The 14,746-nt window shown below is 42.3% G+C and overlaps 1 protein-coding gene across 1 annotated transcript in view; it reads left to right on the top strand.

Annotated features, from left to right (window-relative positions):
- The window catches only part of PAG1 (phosphoprotein membrane anchor with glycosphingolipid microdomains 1), a 102,655-nt gene that overhangs the window by 52,147 nt on the left and 35,762 nt on the right, over positions 1 to 14,746 (top strand). Inside the window, exon 3 of the mRNA XM_050708698.1 lies at positions 11,822 to 11,886. The gene's annotated coding sequence lies outside the window, so the exon portion shown is untranslated. The remainder of the gene's footprint in view (positions 1 to 11,821; positions 11,887 to 14,746) is intronic.

Here is a 14,746-nt window from a genome sequence, read left to right as displayed (position 1 = left end):
CTATGGCCATTTTACGTGAGGATGGTATTTGTGGGGTTGCAATGGGAACCTGTTGTGCGGGGTCCTGCCTGCTGCTTATTTCAGCTTCCAAAAACTCTGTTTGCAGGTCCATGTACTGGTCCTGTAGAGAATGCCCAGCCGACTGTGTATAAAGTTAAGCCACCTCACTTTCCAATACTTCACCTCACATTATCTACTTTCAGTAGAGAATTATGAGTTTGGGAGACAAAATGTTTAACGCTACCAAATAGTTTATTACAAGACTTTTTTAAGGCAATGGTTCTCTAAGCAAACTTCCTCACTAGTTTTTGGCATTCGGGAGTGTGTCTCCTTTACTGCAGAGTCGGGAAAACAGAGAATACAAGGTCTCTGCAGTGTCAGTCACCTTTCATGTTTCCTGTGTGCCATTCTGTTTGGTTTCATTTTTGTGTGTTCATCCCAGACACAAATAGTGAGAACTTAAAGTTGTGTGGTGGGGTAGGGCGTCTGTTTTTGTCATCTTGTTAACGCAAGAGTTGAGATCAGCAAGATGGTGCTGAGTCAAAAGAGTCGTGTGTGAAGCTCTCAAAAGGTTAGGGCCAAAATAAGAAGACAAAACAAGGGAGCTTGACTGAATGGAAATGATAAATCTAAAAACAGGAATGTAAAAGATAAACGGTTCCTATGAAGGTATGTCTGTATTCAGAAAAACTATGCCGAGAACAGGGTATAATTTTGGGTTTTAGCTGCACACATGCACATGGATAACGCTTTCGGTAGGGGAGAGATGGAGCTGCCGGCATGGGGAGGAAAAGAGGTGGTGGGTCACTGCTAACAGCAGACCTTACCCACTCTGGTCTGTCTGTCTGCCTGTTAAGAGTGGTTTTGTGCTTTCAGTTAAAGGGTTATTTGTTTGGAAACGTAGCTTTAGCTGCAAATTGTTTTATGCCCTCCCCTGTGTTAAGGATTGTTATTAAAAAAAAAAAAAAAAGCACACAAAAAAAACACAAATAGCACGATAAGTATTCTTCTCTTTAAAAAACAGGAGCTATTGGCAATTATATCACTGAGAAACAACATAAAGGCCAAAGCATTTGACACCTCCTATGCTTGCTGACATTAAATTCATGCAAAGAATGGCCTCCTGTTTAAAAGAGCAAATATCTAAATGACTGCCTAACATATTCACTTTTTTTTTTTTTTCTTTTGCAGCTTTTATTGGTCATGAGCTCATGAAACACAAGTAAAATGAGTTTGTTTTATCAGGATTTGGAATAAATGGAAAGACAACTTAAAAAAAAAAAAAAGGAAGAAATAAAAAGGAAAGAAAAAAATAGAAGCTTCATAAAAAGACACAGAGAGATTTCTGAGTTTGCACAAGACCCGTAATTATTGAAAGTGTCTTCCAGCACGCATGTATCTCTTTGCTAATAGGATCTCTTGGAAAAGATCTGTGTCTGTATTTCACATTCTTCATGTCTGTGTTTTAGTTTTGAGGGGCCTCCGCTTGTAAGATAACCCTCCCTTAGTTGAACTTAACTTCTTGCTGTCCTATAAAATTAGGGAAGTTTTTTTTTTTTAAAAAAAAAAAAAAAGAGACAATTTTCTGAACTTTATTAACCATTTTTCATGGAACAAAACTCTGCTGTATGAATAGGATTATAGGCTGTGGTGCTTCACACTTAAGAGAGCAGGAATTGGTGGGCCAAGGGAAGCCTTCCAACCTGGTGTTCGTCGTAGACTTGTGTGAGCAAAGATTCAGGCTTTGACTGACCGTGACTTCAGGTCCCTAGTACAGAGAGGCTGTTAACAGGCACCTTAAACATCTGATTTTAAAAATGATGGAAAAGGAGAATTAATATTTTATCTTTCCCTTCCTCAGACAGTAAAAGTAAAGCCAGGGAGGGTACAAGTGAATACTTTAATAACTGTTTTTTCCTCGGCCCCACCGACTGCAAATGAAATATTCCTCCTGCTTGCCTCATGTAGGGCAGCCTCCATCTCCATCATCACAGGGCTGCCGCCGATTTCTCGGGGGCAGCAGGTAGAGGCCCTGGGCCAAAGTGCACAGCTGGCTGCAGCTGCTCCGGCGCCTTCCTCGGGGATGGAGGAGCGTGTGTGAAAAAGGAGAAAAAAAATGTAAGGAAATTTGTTAACAACTGTGAGGAGGGCAACAAGCTCAGGAAGATGAATTTGAGTAGCATGAAAGCTATATATACAAAACCACTTTCAGTGTTGCAGTAGCTAACAGCTCCGAAACTGGGCCACCTCTGTCCCTGAGTCCATCTCTGGAGGAAGACACTGCTTGCTCCACACCTGCGGAGCGGGAGCTCTGCATATGAGTGTGTGTGCACGTGGGGGCTTCTTTGCTTCTTCATCTCCCCTCAGGCTTAATGGAAAGCGTTTGTCTCGCATCCCTATCTGTCCCATCTGCTTTGGTGTGGGAGAAAAGGCATACTGAAGCCCATGTGATTCCCATGAGTTTAATGCAAATACTGAACAAGAATTTCAGGATTTGGTTAAGTGTGGGTTTTTTTTTTGCAGGTAGGCTAATGTGATCCTCTGTGATGTGCCATTACATATTCTGGCAAAGATTGCTCATTTAAGAGACTCCCATCTCTGATCTCTGTTTCAGGATTTTATGCTTGTGTCTCTCCCAGCCCAGTTAGTCTCCCAGTCCATAAGCAATATTGTTAACTCTCTTGTCCAGTGTATTTTGTACAGTTCAGAGTCTGGAGGAGTTGAACAGGCTCCTGCTAACCCCTTGGCTGTGTTAGCAACTTATGTAAAACTGACAGAAGTTGCATTCAGACATGAAAAAAAATCTTGCAATCCACCTGGCCTTGCAGGACTGCTTAAGCATCTGGTTCTGTTCCCACTGAAGGAGTGATTTAAGGGGAGATTTTCTGAAAAGGGAGATGTACAAACGTCTTGGGTTGTCCTCCTTGTCCGAGCACTGCTTGGAGCAGTGATGCTGCCCTCTATGTGTCCGTCAGTCTGCTCTGCCTGCCAGCTCCCATGCACAGGAGCTGAAGGCAGTAGGCAGGGGCACACAAACAGCAGGAGGATGCCAAAGCCATCCACTGGGACCAAGGCGATGTCTCCTGGAAGCAGGTGGAAAAGGGGTGGAATATTCTGCTTTGGTAGCTTTCTGAAGTGTGGATCAAAAAACTTCTGACCTGAAACTTCACTAAATAGTTTATGTATATTTATAGCTTCTCCACTCAGTTTACCAAAAAGTGAGCTCTCGGAGCGCTGTCCTGTTGGTCAGAGGCACCTCTGGCCTCACTCTGACAAGTGCTAATTTCAGAGGCTCCATGGAGTTTAAAGAACAGGGTACAGTTTTTCAGCAGCCTGGCGTACGCCTGCCTGTATCAGACACTTGTCAGATTTGCTTTTTTAAGTTTCCTTTTCAGTTGCTATTAATCTCCAAATTATCTCAACCCAGCATCTTGAACCAAGTTTGGGCGAAGCTTCCATGTATGCACCAATCCATCTGTGGTGAGTATGTCCAAGGGAGAACAAAGTGCTTAAGGACAATACAACAATAAATAGCCAAAGAGGTCTGTTTTCTAACAGGTAGTGTGCAGTCCAAAAAAAAAAAAAAAATAGCATAACATCCCGAGACAACAATAAAGACACAGAAGCTGGAAACCCCAGTTCTTACTCATCTGTTCATCTGCTTCGGGAGCTATGTGAATCTGAGGTGCTTTGTTAGGCTGTTGCTTTGTTTTCTTTTGTTTTGTTTTTCTTCCTTTCATGCCCATAACATAGGTCAAACACTGGGCAGTATTCCTACATTTCAGGCCAGTGCCACATGGAGCAGGTGTGCAGGCAGCAGCTCCCTCTGCTTGGTCCTGTAGGTGCTTTGGAGAACATTAGAGAGAGCTTCCTTGCATAAAGAGGTGCTTGGCGTAATTAGTCAGCCTTTTATGTGTCTTTGGTGTGGATTAAGGTTGTTCATCTTGTTTTTCCTGCTTTGTAAACTGATTTTCACTTCTGAAGGATAATCAAAGAGACTAAGCACTAGTAGCTGGTGGTCTGCATCCTACCCTGTTTTTTCTGAAATGAGTCTTCCTATATTAAACACTATCTCAATCCACTCTGATTAAGTCAAAGTTACTAAGGATGGTTTCTTTTTCTTTTCCCCCTCTTTCTTTCCTTTTCTTTAGTAGATCCATTCTTTAACGAGTAAACACATTTTAGAGATTTTTAGCACAGATTCAGTTCTTAAATGAGCTTCCAAAAGTTTCTGCAGAGCAGTAGGTCTGGTGAAGGACTTGTATAGTTTGTGCAAATACTTGAAATAGTTACTTGTTACAGAGATTTTAATTTTTACATTTTAACAAATAGTTTTCATATAACGCAATCTGCTGAATGCAAACAGTTTTATCAGCTATGCTTTTGCTGAGTGTGATGCCACCATTCCTGGAAGCAAAGCTGGGATAGTTCAAACAGGTCGGACAGGATCAAAAATACAAGTCAGCTCTGGGAGGTGGGACGCAGCACAGTCCAGGCTGGTGGCGAGGCAATGGCACAGGTATCCTTTTTCTCAGCTGCTCTATCACAGCTTGTCAATAAACGACAGGAGGATATCATTCTTTATCTCCCTATAGCATTTATAATCCCAAATCCTTGACTGATATATAGATTTATATTTTCTGGTGGCTATTTTGCCTATTACCTTGGTATCACTTCCATTTCCAAAACCTCTGTCAGCTAATGTCCCATAGCCAGGCCAATTATTTTGAGCACACTTTAATTAGATTTGACATTTAAAAATAAATATATGATTCCCTTGTGCACTTGTAGTTTAGCAATTTGATTTAGCTAATCGAATCTTGTCCATATATCCAAATAATTTTGGAGAGTTTCTCTTGGTTAGTTATGACAATACCAGATAATGCATTTGCACTATTTTTAACCAAATATAAAAACATTTGAATGTCATAAGTCTGAAGGAGCTTTGACCTGAAATTTAATTAAGGACTGGAAAATAGGGAAAGTGGGAGGATGCAGCAGAGAATTAACAAAGGAAAAAGAAAATTCCTGGTCATTGCTGCTGTTAAATGCAATGGTCTAGAGAGGTCTTGTTGCAGAATTGTTGGGCCTAATAGAGAGTATACATTTGAAGACTATGAGGAGTGGAAAATGAAATTCCAGTGATGTGATTTTTTTTCCCTTCATTTTTAATAAAATGAGCAAGCTGCAAGGAAGAATAGAAGGCAAGCTGAAGCTGAAGGAAGCCCATTTGTAGCTACCCCTGTCCTAATGAATAGCATTAGGAAACCATCTAGAAGTATTTAGCCTTGACCGGTTTCAGACTGAATAACTCAATGTTGTCTGGACTAAGCAATCCTAACTCTATCAAGTAGTTGGCTGAAAAGACAGCTGGAAATTCCGGTTACCACAAATGGAAGCCAAAGAGACAAGATCAAAAGCTTGATAAAGACAGCCTTACTAGAACCAGGTGAGGTGAAAGTTTTAGTTCCATTATCAGTGCTAACCTGAGAGATTACAACAGAGAAGAAAGAAATTTGAAAAGGAAAAAAAAGAAAAAAAAAGTGTTCTTTAAAAAAAAAATAAAGCTTCCCCGAATGTACAGTAATTTGTAATTGCTATAATCCAATTTCCATTAAAAAGATTTAAGAAAATTATTTGCATTCTTGTAGTACAAAATACTGAACTTAGATTGTATTGGTACACTTTAATCTTCATAGGACCTTGACTTGACTTCTGGAAGAAGGGGCTTGAGACATACGGTAGGTATCCCAAGTTAAAATCCAAACGACCATAAATCTTTTACGCGATTTGTGTAGGTGATGTCTTCACCTGAGGTAGTCAGGAGCCTTCAGTGGAGCCTTTGACTGTAGACCCAAATGATCTGTGTCAAAGCAAGGTAATTCGGTGAGATAGGTAGCTCAATGTGAAATGCAGTCATCTTCAGCAGAGAGAGCATGCAGTCCAGAGCATGCCTGCCTTCAGCACGTGTCAGAGATACACAAGTACTTCTCAGGACCAACAAGCCAGAGCAAAAGGTGATGCACTCCCAGATGCTTGATTGCAGTGTAATTCTTTGTTTAATCCCTGGATTTCCAGCTCACGGAGAGAACCGCATGCAGTGCAGCACTGGGCTTAGGCGGTAGAAGGACGTGATGGGACGCATCTACCAGTGCCATGCCATGCTCCAGATACAGCTGTCAGTGAGAGTAACTCTCTTAAAAAGTTAATGCAGGAAGGAGCAGCAGTCAAAAGTTTGACTGGAAAATCTGTCATTTACGAAAATCTAGAATATGCAGTGTTATCAAAATGGATTTCAACAGCTAACTTTAATTTAACTAAGATCTCTATCTAGACTTAAGGCTTCATTAGCACCTGATGCAGGCTGAACACATCTTTCTTTGACTAGTTGAAGATTTAAAGTAGCACCAATTAGAGAAGTAATTTACAATTGTAAATTGTACAATTTCCATCTCTATGGATAGACATGTTCATAATTTGCTTAAAGATGTTTGCTTTGTATTTGTAAAGATTGAATTTGATAGGGTATTAGAATATCAGTGACTGAGTCCTGGCATACTTTCTTGGAGAAGTAAATTACCGCTCTTATGTTTCCTGAAAACTGAATATTGTATCCCTCTGTCTCTTAGTTGCAGATTTGCAGAGAGAGAGAGTTGCAAAAGCCTGTGATTAAACCAGATTTTTGGAGTAACAGTGTCCAGAGAAATATAGTCATTCCACACCTCCAAGACACATACCGCACCTAATCTTCATGCAAAAGCATGCACATTTTTACAGAAAAGATATTCTCTGAAGCTTTCTTTCTGTAGTTCTTTAATCCATTCCTCCACTGAATGACAGAACTCTTTTGTCACCTAAACTGCTCTGAGCAATACCTTTGTGTTATGCTCTTTGAGAGCTAAGGATGTGTGAGATAGAGGTGAGGAGGATTCTGATCTCAGATGGATGGTATATATCCAAAGATTTTAGAAATTAAGAGAATTACTGAAATTGATTTACACCAATGAAAATGAAGTTGCCTGTACTTGAAAATAACAGTGAGAATAGTCTGAAAGTGCTCATTCTTCATGTGATTCTAAAAAATAGTCACCTTATCTTTGCATGCCATAGATGTGGAAAAAGAAGACAATAAAGCTTTTAAACAATCAAAACCAAATGGATCAGAAAGACCCAGAAAAAGAAGGATCTACAAGGAAAAAAATTAATAAGCTGTCATAGGCAGAGATTTATCATTTACATATACGTAGCTTATGTTTTCTTCCAAATGTAAATACTGTGCATTCCTGTTTTCATACCTAGATTTATCCACACTAAATACATGAACCCTTAAGCAAAGTCTAGAGCTGCAGACAGCTGAATTGGTAGAGGTGACATGAGATGGCACAGGCAGTCTGTAGCACTCTTCTGCTCCATACTCGAGACTTTCCAAGAGCAGTAACTGTCATCATGTTCTCGGCTGCCTCCAAGCCAAAGCATACCATGTAGTAGACACTTGGCATTAGGCAGCCTGGTGACACTATGTGGTGGTTCCCAAATGTCACACAGTGAAGGAGGAAAATGCCATGGGGAGAGCAATGCTGAGGAGCACAGATTCATGTGGACTAGAAAGTTGTGAGAAACAGAAAATGGAGGGGGAATAAAGCTGGCCTACAGGACATTGTTCTTGATTATACCTGACCTGTTTTAGTTGGGGTAATTCTACTTGCTGCTAGCAACAAGCATTTCCTAATGTATTTTAGCATTAGACATTACATCCTCTAATATTTATTGAATTGCATTTGTCAGCTGGCCTCCATGCAGTTCTCTGTTTTAGGGTGTCCTTTTGACTCTAAACTGCCTCAGCACTTTGTTTTAAAGGATAGAGATATATGGATTTTTGAGATTACTTAAACAGTTCTACAGGGCAGAAAGAGATCATGTTTGAGATCCATCAGCTGGGATACTGACCTGGAAGCTAAATGCATGTGCTACTCTGAAATACGTTTTAGATATTTACGATGTTCAGTCAAAGAACATCTCATTTTGTTTATTGCCACAGGGTCATCTGATTCTGCTGGAACAAAGCAACCTTGATCTTGCTTTAGTCCATTTGGCAAGATGCTAACAAATATCTTGATCTTATTAGTAGATAAAAAGAAAATAAACTTTTTTAAAGAGGTTATTAAAGAGCAAAATTCGAAGAGGGGGTTGCTCATTTACAACTTCCTGTTCTTAGTTTAATTTTGAGTACAAGATGCACAGTATCCACCGCCACTCAGTTTTCCTGAAAAAGGATGTTGGAGTTTTGGCCACAGCAAAATGCTTTCAAACATTCAAGTTGTTTTAGAAAATAGTTAAAAATTTCCATCTAGAAATGTCTCATGTTGGAAATTCACACGCAGTGATTGGAAGTGGTGTATCTGTGATGGTTACTGGAGGCAGCCCTGGCCAGTTCCCCAAAATTTAACTGCAAGAAGGAGCCCTTGGAGCTGGTGCACCAGTGATGCGTGCTGGTGGCTCTCAGGCTGACCTGGTAGGACTGGTAAAAGGGCGAGAGGGGGCCCTTGTGGGACTGCCAGCGAGTCACAATTAATACTAATTGCATGGGAAATCATTGTAATGCTGTGATGGTTCATCAGGGACCTGGAATGAGTTCAGAGTTGCGCTGGACCCAAGGACTGCGTGTCTCTTGCTGTTTGTCACTAGAAGAAAACCGTTCATTGCTTACTGCGGTGTTCAGTTGCAGTATTTTAAGGTCTGAATTATAAGTAATGTGAAGAAATGTGGAACGGCTACCATGTATCGTGTAGCTTGGCTTGGGAACATTTGAGTTAAACTGTGAAATTCCAGTTGGTCTCAGCAGGGATCGCCGCTCACTTCTCTGCAGGCAAGGCGAGATAACTTCTCATTTTCTGATAGAAAAGAAAACAAACTTGGAGTTATGTGAAATGTATGCAGTGCACACATGAGAGTCTGTCTTTTAAGAGGGAAAAATATATATATATAAGCATGTAATTGTGAAAGGTTTGCCTCTTAGAAATGCTGCCACCTTCCTCTCTGCATACTGACAGCTGCAAACATCTGCCGGGAGGGCGACCTGTTGCCTCATCGCACAATTTTTCGGTGAGGAAAGTGCAGTGCCTTCTCGAGCAGGAAAATGGCATTGTCACGTGGAGGAGGTGACCGGCCAGCCTGGCCAGGAGCTGTGGGGTGTCCGTGGCTCCGGAGCCCCGTGGCAGCACAGCATCGCCGCTGCGTCCCGCGGCCACGAGCGGAGGTTTGGGCAGGTGGGTGGCCTTTGTAGCGCTGGCCCTGCTGTGTCACCAGCCTGCCGCTTCGTCGCAGCCAAGGCTTCGAGTCGAGAGTTGCACTTGGGGTGACTCCTCCCCTGCTTCGGATGCTTGCTCACGCAGCCACCCACGGCCCCGAGACAAAAAACGTGTGAGGCGAAGCGGGGAGCCGCTGCCACGGCCTTCACCTCCCCTCCAGCCACCAGCTCCTCGTCACGCAGCGAGGCTTCGGCTGATCAAAAATACACTGCTCCTTTCCCCATCTCCTCTCATCAGAATAAGCGAGAAGAAGGAAGGGAAAAGTGCATGGCTGTGCATTAGGATGTCTTTGTGATAGCGCCCGCTGCCAGGGCGGACAGAGGCGGCTTTGTGCATGGGCTGCCTCGGGCTGGCAGCCGCCAAGGTGGAGGTCCGGCCGCGCATGCAGAATCGCAAAGGGAAGGAGGTCAGGGCTGGAGCTCCTGGAGCTGCATTACCCAGGCTGCTGACAGCTCCTCCTGATGTCCTCTGCACGGCAGAAACGGGGGCCTGGACGCGGAGGTAATGCTTTTATCCCTGTGGTAGCACGGCGGTGATTGCCGCTGTCTGGTTATTAATTAAAACGCATGTGACACAGCACAGGAGAAGTTTGGAGTCCGCGGTGCTCTGTAGGAGAGCAGCTCCGTGGCTGTCGTGCTGGGGGTGTTTGGAGTTTGTCTGATCCCTGTGTGAGGGTTTGGTTTGCATTACAATCAGCAAGAAAAATCTGTGCTCCCATCAGAGAGAGAAAAGACCATTTTGTCTCGTGCTTTCTTTCTTACTTTCTAAGCCAGAAGCTACTATACATATGCAATGTTAAACGGGTTTTGCTAATAGAAATACATTAACATACAGCCATTAGGCAAGGTAAATACTTCTTCCTATTAGCAGTTCCTCACCCCTGCAGGTACGCGGGGTGCATAAACTGTTCCGTGCAGTGGGAAAAAAATTAACATTTGTTCCACACACCTCAGCAGAAAGAAAACTGCATTTATTCTTTTCAGCCGCTTTGGAATAACTAAGAGTAGGCAGACTGTGCCAAACAGATTTTGTGCTGGTGTGCAGTTATTTCTCCTGTGTCCTTACTACTTCAATGATATTTTTAGTGTTTTTTTTTTTGTTGCTGTTGTTGTTATTTTTCTATTTTTAAAACGAAGATATATTTTGTCTGAGCAACTCTCAAGGTCTTTCTTGCTGTCCTTATTGCTGTTTGTTCCTTACAGTCGTTAACTATATTCTTGAGAGTTTGCACTGCTGTTTGGGGATGATAATAAGCGTGGTGGTAGAGGTGAGCACCCAGTAGCTGCTGCTCATGCTGTGTGCCCCGGCTGATGTGCCTGCAGGCACAAAGCACGAGCACTGCAGGTCCCTGATACAGCTCCAGGTTTGCAGTGATCACTGTCACAAGCAGTGTTTGAAAGATACTGGGATTCTGGGGGGAGATTTTTATAAGGGGGGATCAGAGAGGAGGAGAGTGTCATCTGCACACTGCAGGGCTCTGCTCTTTTTTTCCAGCATGTCTGTGGCAGCTCTTTTGATCGCCTGGGATTTGGAAGGGTGTAGCTGGTGCCTCCTGTTCACCTGGTGGCATGTACCAGCCCCAGGGGACACACACGGCTCTTGTGCTGCTGCTTGGCCTTAATCTTCAGGGAGCAACTGTTTCAAGCAACAAACTCATTGCCTTGAATGAGAAACTCTGGAAAACATCCCACTAGTGACAGCAGCAGCTGGTGCCGATCACCCTGGGCATCCGTCTGCCAAAACCAGTGGCACTGGCTGGGTGGCTGGCCAAATTATCCAGCTGTGCAACTGCTGGATAATTGTCTGAGTGGGCCAGCAGGTGAGGAAGTCTTGAGGAAACCACATTCGTCTGTTGTTACCCCCAGGAGAGGGAGGAGTGGAGCCTGAGATTAGATGCTGAATGATCTTGGACTTCTTGGGGACGAGCAAGGGTGGGGATCCCAAACTGGAGCTCATCTGCAGAAGCCAAGAAATGGAACCAGAATGATTAAATTGGCTGCAATTCACACCCATTATTCAGCAGATGCTTTGCTGTAGGCACTCATGTCAGGAAATAAAAACGTATGTGGATAAATACAGTTTTCAGTTAAATCAGAATTGGTCAGTTATTACCGTGAATACACTGGGTTAGGATGGTGTAGAGCCTGTTGCTTTACTTTACAGTTTATTTCACTGCTATGTTTTGATTGGCAAACAGTTACATGGTCTCGTTCTCTATTAGTTGGAAAAAGTGAAACAAATTTGTCTCCCACACATCAAACTATCCTGCTTAAAGTTCATGTGCTGAATGCTGCATGCCTCATTTATACGGCGGCATTTATAACCCATTTCCTCTGGAGTACATGACACTAAGGCAGGGTCAATTTAAAATAGATAGCTTTTCCTTACATAGTCGACTTTCATCTATTGTATATGTTTCTGTAAACAAAAAGATGCAGCAGTTTGTGATGGACGTCAGCACAGGCACAGCCTTTGCAGTAACTTCTTAACCAGAGCACCATCTTTTTTTTCAGCACAGAAGCTTTTGCTCCCTGCCTGGGACATCCCGTATGCAGACCCGCGTGGGCATTGTTGTAAGGTAAGGCGCACACCCACCAAGGGTCGGGAATTATAATCTTTCTTTCTAATTTTGCATTGCTGCCGAGTTTCCATGTGAGGAATTAATTCACTCTGCATCTGTTTTGCTTTCAGAAGGATTTGCATGTGTTTGATAGTGACAAGCATGTGATCAAAATTAACTGTTTATTGTGTATATGATAATGTGCCTTAAATGATACCAAAGTTTACTGTCGTGCGTACCTTTTTTTTATTTTTTGTCCTGCGAGCCTCAAACAGCACCTTTGGGGAGAAGGCCACGTAGGCCTTTGGTGCACCTCTTTGTGCAGCAGGTCTCTACACATCAGTTGCAGTATTTTATTCATTTATATTAAAAGAAGAGAGTCTGGTGTGTTTCCTGACTCCTAGGAATGCCACCACTTTGTCCTTCCCTTGCCAGCTGTAGTGTTGCTTTTCCTGCTCAACTCCATATTTACTGCGTTTCCAGATTCTCTCCTCAGTCCCATAGGGTCATATAGCATTGATTGTCATCTTCTTTTGGGGAGAATTTGGCTTCCTTTAGTGCTACCAAACAAGAGGGTGGTGGGTCTTCACTGTCTCACTCGGCAGCAGCCCCTGTCCTCTCTGTGTGCCTCCTACAAGCGATCCTATGGTCGGAGCCCCATTCTTACCTCCTCTCCCAGCACCGACACGCGTCACGCTTCAACCCACCTTGTGCACCAAGCGAGCAAGTGAATGACCAATGAACGGAGAATCTGTTTGAGATGCAATGACTGGAAAATGTGTAGCTCTTCTAAATGTGGGTCCTGTAAGGCTTTCATGCAGTGCTAGACAGACAACACGGCTAGCATGGGTACTGCAAAGGCCAGGCATGTTGGCATAGTATAGCTGTGCTGCTTTTTTCCCCTAATCTGCTTGTTTAGAGACACCCAGAATATTTATCTTAATCATCTGTTTCCGCTGCAGAGTAGGTACAGGAGGAAATACCACAGAGAGCCCTGTCACTGGGAAAGCGCATCATTTGAATGTGCAATGTAAATATTTTAACTAACTGAATGTAAACACTGTTTTGCCTTCAGTATGGGAAAAGACTGTCACAGTCAAAAAAGAGCTGACATAAAAGTGACCCTGTATAGAGGAGATACAAAATTGCATTCACACATTATGGTAATCAAAATAGAGTGCTTAATGAATTGCATAGTGTGAAATGAATTACAAACACAAATGTGCCTGACACAAGATGATCGGAAGTTGCTGCTGCATTAGCTTGAGAAGGAAGGACTTTAGTGATTGATGGGGATCTGAGGTCATGGGAGGGCTGATGCGTGCTACAGGGAGGCTGAGGACTCTGGAGGAGAGCTTAAACGATAAGTATGCTCTGCATATCTCCATGCCTCTGGCTGTGACTTATTTTCACCATGCCAATGGAGTTAATTCAGAAGTTTCCAAGGATTAGAAGCAACAAAGATAGATAGACAAGTAAGAAGCGCCTCATTTCATTCACACATTTGTTGTGGAGTTTTTTTGGTTGGTGGATTCAAAGGAAAGCAGAGTTGTTAGGAAGCTCAGAGATTGCTCATTAGCTCTACCTACACTGGTTTCTTAAGTGCTTGAGGACAGGGCTTTAAGGATGGCACTTGTGTCCGAGTCACAAAAGTAGATGTGAGCAATTGCGACATGACAATATTGCAAGTGATATTGAAAATCATGCCATTGAGAAATTTAGGGACATGCTGGAAAATGAACTATAAACACTTGGTGCGATTGCTTGAATGTGGAGACCTGGAGTATATAAAGAAACAGTCTTGTGGCTTTTTATCTTTATCATGGACAAGATGGTCAATTGGTATGTGATAAGAAACCAGACATGGTTTAACTTCCAGTGCTGAGTTAGGTCCTGAAAAATAGTGGTATAGCAGAGATCACAGAATCCTCCAGATACTACTCAACTTTATCATGTAGTAAATGCGAAGAAGTAGAGACCCTACATGGTCATCACCCATTCCTCAAATTCCTAAGCAGGAGAAATGTCTGGAGGTGATTTCTTTGGCTGTGCCTTCTAGCCTGTGGATTGTTAATATCAAAAGAGGGTGAAATGGCACAGAGGATTTGACTAGACTCCATTGCTTATGAGAAATTAGGTAGATATTATTTCTGTAGGCACAGGTCTATGTAAACATCCAAGCAAGTAAGCTTTTCTTGGCTTTTTTTCATAGCTGAGAGATTTATTTTTTTAAGATATTTTTTTCTTATATTACAAAAAAAAGGTTAATATGTATACATCTATCTTGGATGTGCTGCTACTTTGCTCAAACAGCTGGAAACAAACATTTGCACATAGATCTCAGCTAAAAATGTCATTCCCTAGTTTAAAAACCTATATTGCGTTTTGCCATTCTCCTTGTTAGGGAAGGAACTATCGAAACACAATGAAAAGACAAAAGGGAAAAGCAGTCCCCCGTGATAAATGCTTATAGTGGGAGCACAGATAAATCATGATCAGTGTAGCCTAAATGGCATCGTCTGCCATTGCTGCTGTAGCCAAAGGAGCAGATCTATTAAGAGTAAAAATTATCCAGAGAGAGCAAAAGAAGCCAAATAGTCTAAGTCATCAGTAAAGAGAGGAATTATTTTGAGTATAGAGTATTTTTTTTTGTGAAGATGCAAATTGTTTTGTGTAGATGAGACTAACTTAGACATTATTCTTAAATAAAACTTCTGTTGCCTGCAAATCAATCATTTTATGCAATAACATCATGTAACTATTCTCTCAGATGTAGATAAACCAAATCTTCTTTACCACTCAGACAGATATATCAATTTTCATGGGAAACCATTGATACATTCAGAAAAAGGAAATTCTATTTTCCCTTTAGGGATGG

Source organism: Cygnus atratus, chromosome 2 (genome assembly GCF_013377495.2).
Source record: "Cygnus atratus isolate AKBS03 ecotype Queensland, Australia chromosome 2, CAtr_DNAZoo_HiC_assembly, whole genome shotgun sequence".
NCBI lineage: Eukaryota > Metazoa > Chordata > Aves > Anseriformes > Anatidae > Cygnus > Cygnus atratus.
Note: the sequence above shows the minus strand (reverse complement) of the source record. Positions and strands in the feature narration are given on the sequence as shown.